The 12,445-nt window shown below is 46.8% G+C and overlaps 2 long non-coding RNA genes across 2 annotated transcripts; both read left to right on the forward strand.

The window, feature by feature from the left end:
* Positions 1-1,266: 1,266 nt before the first annotated feature.
* On the forward strand, positions 1,267-2,245 carry LOC306922340. The gene is made up of 4 exons (XR_013789899.1): positions 1,267-1,335; positions 1,487-1,534; positions 1,647-1,718; positions 1,877-2,245. It is a non-coding gene; the product is annotated as an uncharacterized lncRNA (long non-coding RNA).
* Positions 2,246-2,262: 17 nt separating this feature from the next.
* Positions 2,263-2,952, forward strand: LOC306922341. The gene is made up of 3 exons (XR_013789900.1): positions 2,263-2,348; positions 2,526-2,686; positions 2,845-2,952. It is a non-coding gene; the product is annotated as an uncharacterized lncRNA (long non-coding RNA).
* Positions 2,953-12,445: the final 9,493 nt, after the last annotated feature.

Below are 12,445 nucleotides of genomic sequence, written 5' to 3' on the forward strand. Positions count from 1 at the left end.
TATTAGCCTCATACCATAACTATAATTTCATAATTTGTCGTCAATGCAGAAAACACTTCTTTCAACCACTTCAGCTACATACAAAGCCATGCCGAAGAAACGCACATCATCCCTTGGATACCGAACGGCAAACGCCACCCAAATACGCTTGCACACAGCTGCCAGACAACACCACGCACCATCCGCACAATGTACAGCACCATCCGCACAAGGTACATGTGCTCTAACAACCTTCCAATCATAGCCTGGTTAATAAACCAGACCGAATCAGCCGTTGGCAAAAAAAAATTGCCTACCAGCGGATTACGGTCTGGCGAGGCTCAGTAGCACGCCTCTTTCCTACAACCGAGAACAGGTCGGACCAATCGGGACACGGAATGCAATATGGGCGGGCTTTGGTACAGTGACGTTCAATGCTTGAGACCTTTGACTGACAGTAGCTCTGACCAATTGCGTCAAAGAGGAACCCGCCCCCCGGGAAATGAAATCCAAGTGGAGCCAGCCCAGACTAATATACCGCGACAGTGTTGTGTGATATTAGTCTGGCTTATTAGCCAGGCTAGTCCAATCACACTCCACAGAACAACGCAATGAGGATCCAAACTTCCACCACAACCCTGCTCGCGACACTCTATGTGGCCACACACACACCCGCTCATTGGAAGACACCCAGCCCACAGGTACCCAGTACACTGACACCTTTCTATTTACTGTGTGGCGGCAGGGACCCATCACACAGCACCATGTCATAGCAGCACAACTTATTATGTTGACAACCGCTGATGATGATTGTCTCACTTCACAGCAGAACGCCTTGATGACGCGACTACACCACGACTGCTCCACACCCCTACTTTGCACCTGCATGACACCAGAGGTAATGCATTCACATATGTTGCACTCAAATTTACCCGTACTGCATTGTGTCCACTACACTCACATACTGTGCAAAACATCCATCGCCAACAGCTACACGCAAATGCATGCATCAAGCAGCTGAACTACTACATGGACCCTCCCACGCCACTCACACGCCAACAGCCCCAACACAACGCTTGGTTCCAGCAGCTGCAGCACAACATGTACCAGGTAAACTTGCTCAAAACTACACTTTGCACAGCACATTGCACAATGCAATACACTGCTGTTTCTTTCTCCACAGATACTGCAGTATCTTCATCACATAACCTACATTAATTGTGTACACTACACTCACACCCTGTGCTCTACATGACTCATACTATCTCTCTACACATCACTTCACAGCTCAACACCAGGGCAGCACTCCTCCACAAATGGCCAACACACCTTCATTGGACGTGGCTGAGGCCAGAGGTACTGACTTCTGTTATTCAGATAACCTTACTGCTTGGTACCGAGCATCCTGACACACTGTATAGAGACATCTATCTACATATCTCTGCATAACATGTCGATAACATTTTGTACCTCTGTGTCTACACACCCTACTGACATCCATACCCAGGTCAGCGCAGGCGGGAGCAAACACGTGACAGAGTGAGACGGACCAGAGGTAAGGCCTCAGATATGTTGCCCTCTGCCTCAATGCATTACGCATATGTGTGTATGTTATACCTACATGTACTGAAGATATAGTCACATACACTCCCATCTTCATTTCTCAGCTCAGCATAACCTGGACAAACAGCAGCACATGATGGCTACAACACAGCCAATGGCCACAGCAGAAACCACAGGTAACCAACGCACTACACTCACATCTACACTTTCACCTCAATAACTCTAATACAACTATCACATTGTCCCACTACACATACACCCTGGAGAACTACCAAGACAGAATGTGGTTCAACGTGGAATACCTCAACACCATCTGCCCCAATGGATTTCCCAGGCACCTCATCACCCTCAAGCCAGGAATGCCCTTGATGCTACTGCGCAACATCAGCCCCAAAGACGGACTCTGCAATGGCACCAAACTGTTTTTCCTGAGAACCCTCAACAACAAACTGCTGCTGTGCAAACTTGCAGCCACACAAAAGGAAGTCCTGATCCCTCGAATCAAGTTCATTCCTGATCCTAGACATTCCTACTTTGAGTGGGCCAGACGACAGTTTCCAGTCCGCACCGCTTTTGCCACCACCATCAATAAATCCCAAGGCCAGACACTTACAAGAGTGGGGGTCTGGCTTTCGTCCCCTGTCTTCAGTCACGGACAGCTTTATGTTGCCAGCTCAAGGACAGGTAACCCAGAAGCTCTCACCTATGCCATAAAGCAGAAAGGACAGCCGGAACATCATACTGCCAATGTGGTTTTTCGAGACTTGCTTCGCGCTGTTCTTCCTGGCCCTACAATCCCCATTGAGGTAAGGCTGTTGCATTGCTACATGTCATTTCTACATATGTCATTTCTGAATAATACATAACTGCTGCTAACACGGATTAACACTTTCCAGAAATATCACTACCTTTCACATGATCTGTGGTGGACATGTCACATTGTGTGGTTGATTCATCCCTTATCTGTGTCTCCTTTTCTGCAGGCTCAACCATGACAATCTCTGGAACCAGAAACACAAACACCCCTTCCACATCACCCCACTCCTCCACGCCCTCCTCTGGATCAGCTGCCAAATACAATTGTTCCTTTGCTAAGTTGGCCTTTCCACGACAACTGCGTCTTCCCCAAACCATCCCCATCAACGTAAGGCTGTTGCATTCTTACAAGTCTCATTGTTGATTAGTCTACATAACTGATAATCAAACATAGACATAGCATTGTCATTCCATTCACAACATACCTGGTGGAGATGTCTCAATGTATACTTTATCCCTACCTTCTCTGTTTCCCCAATTCTGCAGCCTCTGCAATGTATAGGCTGTTGCATTCTCACAAATCCCATTTCTGATTGAACTACATCACTGAAGATGATGATGATCCCATTCTGCAGGCTCTACTGGCCAAATCTGTGCAACCTCATGGCACTGCAGCTTCTTTTACTACACATTCACTGTTAACATTAACATTCTTTCCTAAAAAAACACTCAGACTCCATTAAAAATACACTGAGAACTACATGTTGTGACTTTGTCTACCTTTGCTCTCACAATTTCCTTCCTCTGATTTGCGACGTGCAGGGAGCTAGGATGAGCGGGCCAAAGGCCCGCGAAATTCTAGTATACATACATGCCATTTGTATATGGATATTAATAGTAGCTGTTCTCAGACAGATTGCCAGATTTATGAGGAGAGGAGGTGACCTGGGCGTACGAAGAGGAATTATGCAGAGAGAGAGAGAGAGAGAGAGAGAGAGAGAGAGAGAGAGATACCATCTGAAAGATTGGAAGAGTCCAGTATGGAGGTCACTGGTTCAACACTGCAGCCTCTCCTAAATTATTATTTTCCTGGACGCACTGAGCAGTCGCGTTTTGCCACCATATACATGTATACAGGCTATGTGTGTGTGTGTGTGTGTGTGTGTGTGTGTGTGTGTGTGTGTGTGTGTGTGTGTGTGTGTGTGCGTTTGCGTGCTTGCATGCGTGCATGTGAGTGTGTGTGTGTGTGTGTGTGTGTGTGTGTGTGTGTGTGTGTGTGTGTGTGTGTGTGTGTGTGTGCGTGTGCATGCGTGTGTGTAGCTTGTCATACTTCATGACAGCAGGATATGATTCTTTGTTCTTTCCTTCCTCAGATTAAAACAAAATAATTAATAAAGAGTCAAGAGAGAGTGGGAGTCAATTACCAGCTTTTCCTGTTCTCTTCAAAGCAGAGATCAAAGCTGCTCCTCTCCTCTCCTCTCCTCTCCTCTCCTCTCCTCTCCTCTCCTCTCCTCTCCTCTCCTCTACAGGCCATCCGCTCACATGCACGGAGCGTCGGAGCAAGGCGCACACACACACACACACCTGGGTGTGAGGCAATGTGGCTCCTAGGGCAAAATAATCAAAGTGCGCCCCTCCCATGTGGACACAGGATAAAACGAGTCATACTACGAGTCATATACTACTCAACATGTAGAATTTGGTTAAAACGATGATTCTGATTGCTTTTTGTCTTGTCTTTTTTCTCATGCCACACAGCTGGCTTGCTTCCGACATTCTGTGGTCAGTTCGAGGCAAACATCCCTCCCAGCACCTGGCAGAAATGGATCGGTGATCACTGCAGGATGAGAGAGTTACGTGTGGAGGGTGCTGACAGGGGCCAACATCAGGAGAGAGTTACGTGTGGAGGGTGCTGACAGGGTGCTGACAGGGTGCTAACAGGGGCGAACATCAGGAAAGCAGCCGGTCCAGAAGGGATGACCTGCTCTGATGTGCTGGCACTTGTGTTCACAATGATATTCAACCTCTCACTTGTTTGGTCCGTGCATCCCCGGGGAGGGGGGCGGGCCGGGGGTCGCGAGACATGGCCAAAGCATTTCCGGGGGTCCCCAGCTAAAAAACGTTGAGAACCCCTGGCCTAGGGTATGTATACTGTAGGTACCCTCACAAAAAAGCATTGGATTTGAGATGATAGATCTCAAATCCCCCATCCCCCATCCTCTCTCTATCCCACTTCTCTCCCCTCTCCCCTAACGAGGTCCTTCTCCTTGTTACCTCTAGTCGCCCCACCTCATGCTCTCTGGACCCGGTCCCATCCACTCTGTTGCAGTCTATTGCACCTGAACTTCTTCCCTTCTTAACCCACCTTATTAACACCTCTCTGACATCTGGCTACTTTCCCTCTACTTTCAAGACTGCCAGAGTCACCCCCCTCCTGAAGAAACCGACACTTGACCCCTCTGAGATCAAGAACTACAGACCGGTTTCCCTTCTATCCTTCCTATCTAAAACTCTTGAACGTGCTGTCTTTAAACAACTGTCCTCCTATCTCCACCAGAACAACCTCCTGGACTCCAACCAGTCTGGGTTCAAAGTGGGTCACTCGACAGAGACTGCCCTGCTGGCAGTGACGGAGTCGCTCCATGCCGCTAGAGCGAACTCTCTCTCCTCCGTCCTGATACTCCTGGACCTGTCTGCAGCGTTCGACACGGTGAACCATCAGATCCTCCTCTCCACCCTCGAGGGGATGGGTGTCTCAGGCTCTGCACTCTCCCTGTTTGCATCCTACCTGACGGGTCGCTCCTACCAGGTGATGCTGAGAGGGTCTGTGTCAGAACCACACAGGCTCACAACTGGGGTTCCCCAAGGCTCGGTTCTGGGTCCTCTTCTTTTCTCTCTCTACACTACATCTCTGGGTGCTGTCATCCACTCCCATGGCTTTTCCTACCACTGCTATGCCGATGACACCCAGCTGATCCTCTCATTCCCCCCCTCTGATACCCAAGTGGAGGCACGCATTGCTGCTTGTCTGGCTGACATCTCGGCGTGGATGTCGACAAACCACCTGAAGCTCAACCTGGACAAGACCGAGCTGATGTTCCTCCCGGGGAAGGGCTGTCCGCACCGAGACATGGCCATCACCATTGATAATGCTGTGGTGACCTCAACTCGGACTGCGAAAAATCTGGGTGTGACCCTGGACGATCAACTGACGTTCTCGGCAAACATCGCATCAGTGACAAGGTCCTGCAGATTCCTCCTCTACAACATCAGGAGGATTCGCCCCTTCCTCACGGAGAAGGCAGCCCAGGTGCTCATCCAGGCTCTCGTCATCTCCCGCCTGGACTACGGCAACTCCCTCCTTGCTGGTGCTCCGGCATCTGCCATCAGACCTCTGGAGCTTGTTCAGAAAGCTGCGGCTCGTCTGGTGTTCAACCGCCCCAAGTTCTCCCACACAACCATCCTTCTCCGTTCTCTACACTGGCTCCCCGTAGCGGCCCGCATCCAGTTCAAAACCCTGGTGTTAGCCTATAGGGCAGTGAAAGGAACAGCTCCTTCCTACCTCCGGGCTATGGTCGATGCCTACACCCCTGCCCGACCACTTCGGTCTGCCACCTCGGGGCGACTGATTGCCTCGTCACTCAAGGGTCCTTCTGGCCGATCCACACGGTCACGACTCTTTTCTGTTCTGGCCCCACAGTGGTGGAATGAACTCCCCACTGATGTTAGGACAGCAGAGTCACTGCCCATATTTCGCCGCAGGTTGAAAACCCACCTCTTCAGGAAACACTACCCTTCCTCTCTGCCTGACCTACTTGTTGTTAACTAGTTGTACGAACGCTTGTTTTCTATTGTTGTATTGTTTATTGGATCTTGTTTAGTCGATACACTTAATTGTTTTAGCTCATGCTCATTTGATTTAGCTATTTTGTCTCATCTGGTTAAGGAAATAGGTAGCTGATATATTGCACTTTTACCTTAGCGCTAGGTATACTCTTGGTTGCTTGTTTTTGCAGAAAATGCACTAAAGACTTCTGGTGATTAGTAGTTTTTGTTCCCTACCTATGTTGAATACACTTATTGTAAGTCGCTTTGGATAAAAGCGTCTGCTAAATGACTGTAATGTAATGTAATGTAATGTAATGTTAATTGCCAGACCAGCTTAGTGGCCACTCTCAGGACCTGCGAGTCCTTAGGAAGGTGTTGCATTCAGCTGAGTGAGCATCGAGTCCTTAGGAAGGTGTTGCATTCAGCTGAGTGAGCATCGAGTCCTTAGGAAGGTGTTGCATTCAGCTGAGTGAGCATCGAGTCCTTATAGGAAGGTGTTGGAATTCAGCTGAGTGAGCATCGAGTCCTTAGGAAGGTGTTGCATTCAGCTGAGTAAGCATCGAGTCCTTAGGAAGGTGTTGCATTCAGCTGAGTGAGCATCGAGTCCTTAGGAAGGTGTTGCATTCAGCTGAGTGAGCATCGAGTCCTTAGGAAGGTGTTGCATTCAGCTGAGTGAGCATCGGGTCCTTGCATTCAGCTGAGTGAGAGTCCTTAGGAAGGTGTTACATTCAGCTGAGTGAGAGTCCTTAGGAAGGTGTTGCATTCAGCTGAGTGAGAGTCCTTAGGAAGGTGTTGCATTCAGCTGAGTGAGAGTCCTTAGGAAGGTGTTGCATTCAGCTGAGTGAGAGTCCTTAGGAAGGTGTTGCATTCAGCTGAGTGAGAGTCCTTAGGAAGGTGTTGCATTCGGCTGAGTGAGAGTCCTTAGGAAGGTGTTGCATTCAGCTGAGTGAGCATCGAGTCCTTAGGAAGGTGTTGCATTCAGCTGAGTGAGCATCGAGTCCTTATAGAAGGTGTTGCATTCAGCTGAGTGAGCATCGAGTCCTTAGGAAGGTGTTGCATTCAGCTGAGTGAGCATCGAGTCATTAGGAAGGCGTTGCATTCAGCTGAATGAGCATCGAGTCCTTAGGAAGGTGTTGCATTCAGCTGAGTGAGCATCGAGTCCTTAGGAAGGTGTTGCATTCAGCTGAGTGAGCATCGAGTCCTTAGGAAGGTGTTGCATTCAGCTGAGTGAGCATACCATAGGAAGCCCCCTGACGCTGCCAGATGCCTGTGGGGGGATAAAATACTCATGGAAGACAAGCATGGAAAGTGCTTGAAGTGTCTCTCAAAGCCCCAGGGCTCTATAGGCTCGGAAAAAGCTTCTATCCGGCAGCTGTTAGAGCCAAAAATAGGGACATGGAGAAGAGTCAAAAAGAGAAAAAAAAATCAGCGTGTCCTGAGGCTTTGTGGGTAATGATTCATTATTTATTTTTGTCCCTTGTAAACATGATTTTTAGCTCTCTGGCTGCTTAGCCAACCGGCGAGGATAGTTATTGGTGTGTTGTAATTCTGCTGCCACACACCTACAGTACACCCAGAGTGGGGGTTTATGGCGCTCATGTTTACCTCAACACATTGTCAGTGTTTCATTTGTTTTCCTTTCTGAAGCCCTTTCGCCATCACATAGCCTACTGTACATGCAGGGTGACAGTGATGCACCTCTGTGCTGAGAGGGAACAACTGCTCTGTCATCATTCATTCCATGCCTCATTGACACATCAACTGATGGATGTAATAAGTTGTAATTACCCTGTCACTCTACTTAATCCTCTTTGCGGAACTTTGAATTTGTATCATGTCTATTATGCATCCAAACAATAAATTGTTTAAAATCTTTTTTTTGTCTTGTCCTCGACAAATGTTGGGCACATACAGTACATATTTAATTTGAGGTTTGACACTATTGTAATTAATTTTCCATGAAGAATAAGCCATTCTAATAACATATACAAAAGGTTTGAGGCTGTTTTAACTTAAATCTGCTGTATGAACTGTGAGCTGTTCAGTCTTCTGGATCTCTGCTCTTCTCCTCTCACAACATGTTTTATTCACTGTTTTTTGGCCTATGCTGCCATCCTTACCCTTAATGCTCTTGCATGCCTTCCAGTCTATATAATTAGTGGCGATTATGCCGGCATCCATATTGATATGGAGGCAGCGCAGGCAGAGGGGAGAGGGTTTGTGTCGCCTCATTGGTGGATGTTCTTATTAAGAGTTAAGAAGAATGAGACGTGCCTCTGTGTGGCAGAGGTCCTGGGCTGGCTAGTGGCTCAGTCCAGTCCCACAGTCCAGCCTGTCAGCATTGCCTCCAACTTGGAAGGAATCATCAATGCGACTGCAGCACTCACCATCTGGAGTATGCACGCACGCACGCACGCACGCACGCACGCACACACAGACAGACAGACAAATAAACAAACTCTATTCGATATTGCTTGTGTTAAATAGACACTAATGCATCCATAGATGTCCACTCCCATTAACCCATAGCCACCAAACGGACGGTTGGATATTGGGGCAGCGGGCTGCTTTAGTGGTCAGGTAATCATACTGATTGGCCAGGTGGAGGATGATTGATTAGCTGGTCAGCCTATTGATTGGCTGATTTTGTGTGTCCGCCCTGTTTCACGTTAAATTGGGTGAAATTAGTTTAAAGTTGGCCTCGACGTGCCAGGTCCTCTGTGGATCAGTGAGTGTAATTTAAAGTGGACAATGTCATTATTGAAACAAATGGCTCTGTTCAGCCGGGTCACGTCACCTTGCATGTTCTATAGCGTGTGAAAACGTGTACGTCACCAAGAGGAGGGCGGCGTCTGAAAAGCTAGGGACGGCCCTCTCGTGGGCATTCAATTCTAGCCCACATCACTCAGAATAGAGTGACGGTGGTATGTTTTTGTAAATATTGAGCTCGTTCTTGGCGACAACATAGTGAACAAACACCAGGATGGATAGAAAGAACGTCGGGCCCAAATACATTACAAGGACAAGGAAAATGTTGTGAACAAACACGGCTGTGCTTAGATACTTTGTTGAACGTTATGTCTCTGCGCCTGTGCGCCGATCCAAGCCATTCTACGTCTTTTTGTAAACTCGTCAATCTGGGTTCCTTGATGCCGTCTCCATGCTGGAAAGCTGAACATCTAATTCCGTTTTCTGGCTCATTTCCTCGACGTGACCTGCTGTGGCACTTATTTACTGAGCAAGTCTGCACCATTGTGAGACCAGTTTAAAAAAAGAACGTATACAAGCACACGGATAGTCGCTCAATGTAAACAAACCAGCCAGCAAGTATGGCGGCCGCTACCACGTGACACATATGTTGACGCCCCCCTCCAGGAGATTTTGGTACACCCTATAGGAACATAACTACTGGTAACATCCATGATTGGTCTTATGGAAAATATAATATGCAGTCAGGGTGTTTACAATGTATTGATGAAGATTTGCGCAGAGAGAACAGCATTACAGATTAGTATAGCCAAGCCTCCTGGCCTGACCAACAGCCCAACGGGGCACCTGACCCCTGAGCCCCAATCTCAGACAGTTCTTTAGTCCACTCTAACAGAGATGATAGTCTAAATGGTCTTATACATATATGTGCTAAATATAAGGGCAATAGTTACAAGTACAGATTATAACTAGAAAAAGTGCCCCTCCGGGGACAGTTCTCCACCAGGGCAGGTCAGGTTGAGGCCACCTGTTGGTGGCGCTATAACAGGCCAATGTGAAAAGGGTGGGATATAGGTTGGGATATATTCCTCAGCCTATAGGAAAGTGTGTGAAATATTTCACGTAAATTGCACACTGCGTTCATGATTTGAGGCTTTTTGTTCAGAACGGGCCAATCCTGCAAACTTTGAAAGTCAATGTTAGTCAATTAGGATGGAATATGACATTTCGGACACTGACTATAGAGATAGTGTGTAACAATTTGCGGGATTTCTGGACAGAATCTGGAGGAGTAATATCAAAAAAAGTCGGCCTCCTGGTAGCGCTACTACAGGCCGTTCTGGAAAATGGGGCAGAGGTTCATCGTTGGCACCCAGGGAGTGGGTGTGCACAATTTGGCATCGACCGGGTTAACGGTGCTGGAGATTAGCTGGTAACAGACGGACTCACACACACACGGACGGACGGACAGACGGAGTGCAAAACATACTCTCTCCTCATGCCTTCGGCCATGGTGGAGACAATTATGCTGACGATACAAAGATAGAAGTCGCAGTCCATGGGGGTCAAGTCAACTGTTGGATTTGACAGCATGTAGTCCAATATAATGAGTTACATTGGTGTGAAAAGTGGCTGTGAATGAGATTGAATGGAAAGCTGCCAAGTGCACAATAGATATATTTGGCCATCTATAAATTGAGCCATCACAATGGGTTTCTAGTAATGATAGGTCTCTAGTGGGGAACATACCATACTGACAACTTGACAAGGGGAATCACACTCTCTACACACACCATTAGTGGTGCATTCTCTAAAATATATGTTATAATAACTAATATATGGGTCAGGGTTAGTATGGTGTGTGTGTGTGTGTGTATGTGTGACACTGTGTGTGTGTGTGTGTGTGTGTGTGTGTGTGTGTGTGTGTGTGTGTGTGTGTGTGTGTGTGTGTGTGTGTGTGTGTGCGTGCGTGCGTGCGTGCGTGCGTGCGTGCGTGCGTGCGTGCGTGCGTGCTTGCGTGCGTGCGTGCGTGCTGTAGTGGGAGAGAATACTACACTGGCTTCCACCTGTTGATTGCCTGTCAAGATGACCTATTCTTACCCAAGACCCATGTTTGACCATGTCCACTGACCACTGACCACACCTCAAATGTATTTGTGTTTCCTCATTGTGTATAAGAGAGACTCATTTCTACAGCTAGGGAGGCTGGCATCCGTGCACCTCCCTGGACTGGTACAGACCATGTTCCTTGTAATAAACGTGACATTGGTTCAGTCCACTCTCTACCTCGATTATTTCTTAAAGTCTCTGTTATGAGTATTAATAATCGACCACAATTATGGCGCTGCGAGCAGGGTGTTTCTACTGTCCGTCAGCATTCTCTTTTTCAGATGATAGCGCTGTGCATATGGATCTGAGATGCTGGTCCGACAGGGACAACACCTAAACGAACTTTGGGGTAAGAGTGTTTTGACTCAATGTACAACATTTTGTATTTTGAGGCTGTGTCGTTAGATATACAGCCGTACAAAGTACTAGAATTCTTATAATTAGAGTGGTAACAGTCCCTCATCAATATTTAAAAGTTTATGGTAATATTCCGAGTGGTAACATTCCCTCATCGTATTTAAAAGTTGATGGTAATATTCCGAGTGGTAACATTCCCTCATCGTATTTAAAAGTTGATGGTAATATTCCGAGTGGTAACATTCCCTCATCGTATTTAAAAGTTTATGGTAATATTCCGAGTGGTAACAGTCCCTCATCATAGCATAGGAAATCATACAGACAGCGTCCACCGTTATTTTCTTTCTTTTCTCTCCTGGTGGGACCAAACAGCCCACAGGGAAGATTAAAAGAGAATGGTGAAACAGCAAATTGTATATGAGATTAATTCATAGGTTCTGGTAACGCGTAAGACTCGAGCAGCAGGTATGAATGTGGAATGTGGAATGTGGAATGTGGAATATGGAATATGGAATATGGAAGTGTGTGGACACGTACGTGTGGATGAACGGAAAATACTATTTTTGTAAAAAGTCAAATGGTGATTTCCTAGTATAAATGTGGCATTGTGAACAAGTAAGTATGAAGAATGTCGTCCTGGTATTTCAGTTAAGTGTCACCACCCATGGTTAGTAGGACAGCAGTTAGCAGTTGTCAGAGGCAGACTCAGGCAGACAGACAGTCTCAGAAAATAGCAGGTCTACCGGTACGCACATCCCAGTAAGTGCTGTCTTGTTGGCAGTATAGCAGGCTAGATAGTAGTAATGGTTAATAGTAGGGTTGTTTTAGGGTCCGAGTATTCAAAGTAATTAACAAACAGTAACGTGGTTAGCTGATCATCATGGTCATATATATTATCTTATTACGTCTTATTATAAATGTAATGACAATATAACAATTTCCCAGAGTCACGGCAAGTTGAGTGTAATTGTGCTTTGTCACTTTCTATATTTGGACTAAATAGATAGGCAAAATTATACTCAAAGCATGAAATGTATAGGTAATAAGTAACTCCTCACAATAGGTAATGTTTGTAACTGTCATCGTATTTTTACCCAGTCAAGACAGGAACCCCTGTTTGTGTTTTTCCTAGGAACCTTTCGTT

This window comes from Electrona antarctica (genome assembly GCF_951216825.1).
Source record: "Electrona antarctica genome assembly, chromosome: 4".
In the NCBI taxonomy this organism is placed as follows: Eukaryota; Metazoa; Chordata; class Actinopteri; order Myctophiformes; family Myctophidae; genus Electrona; species Electrona antarctica.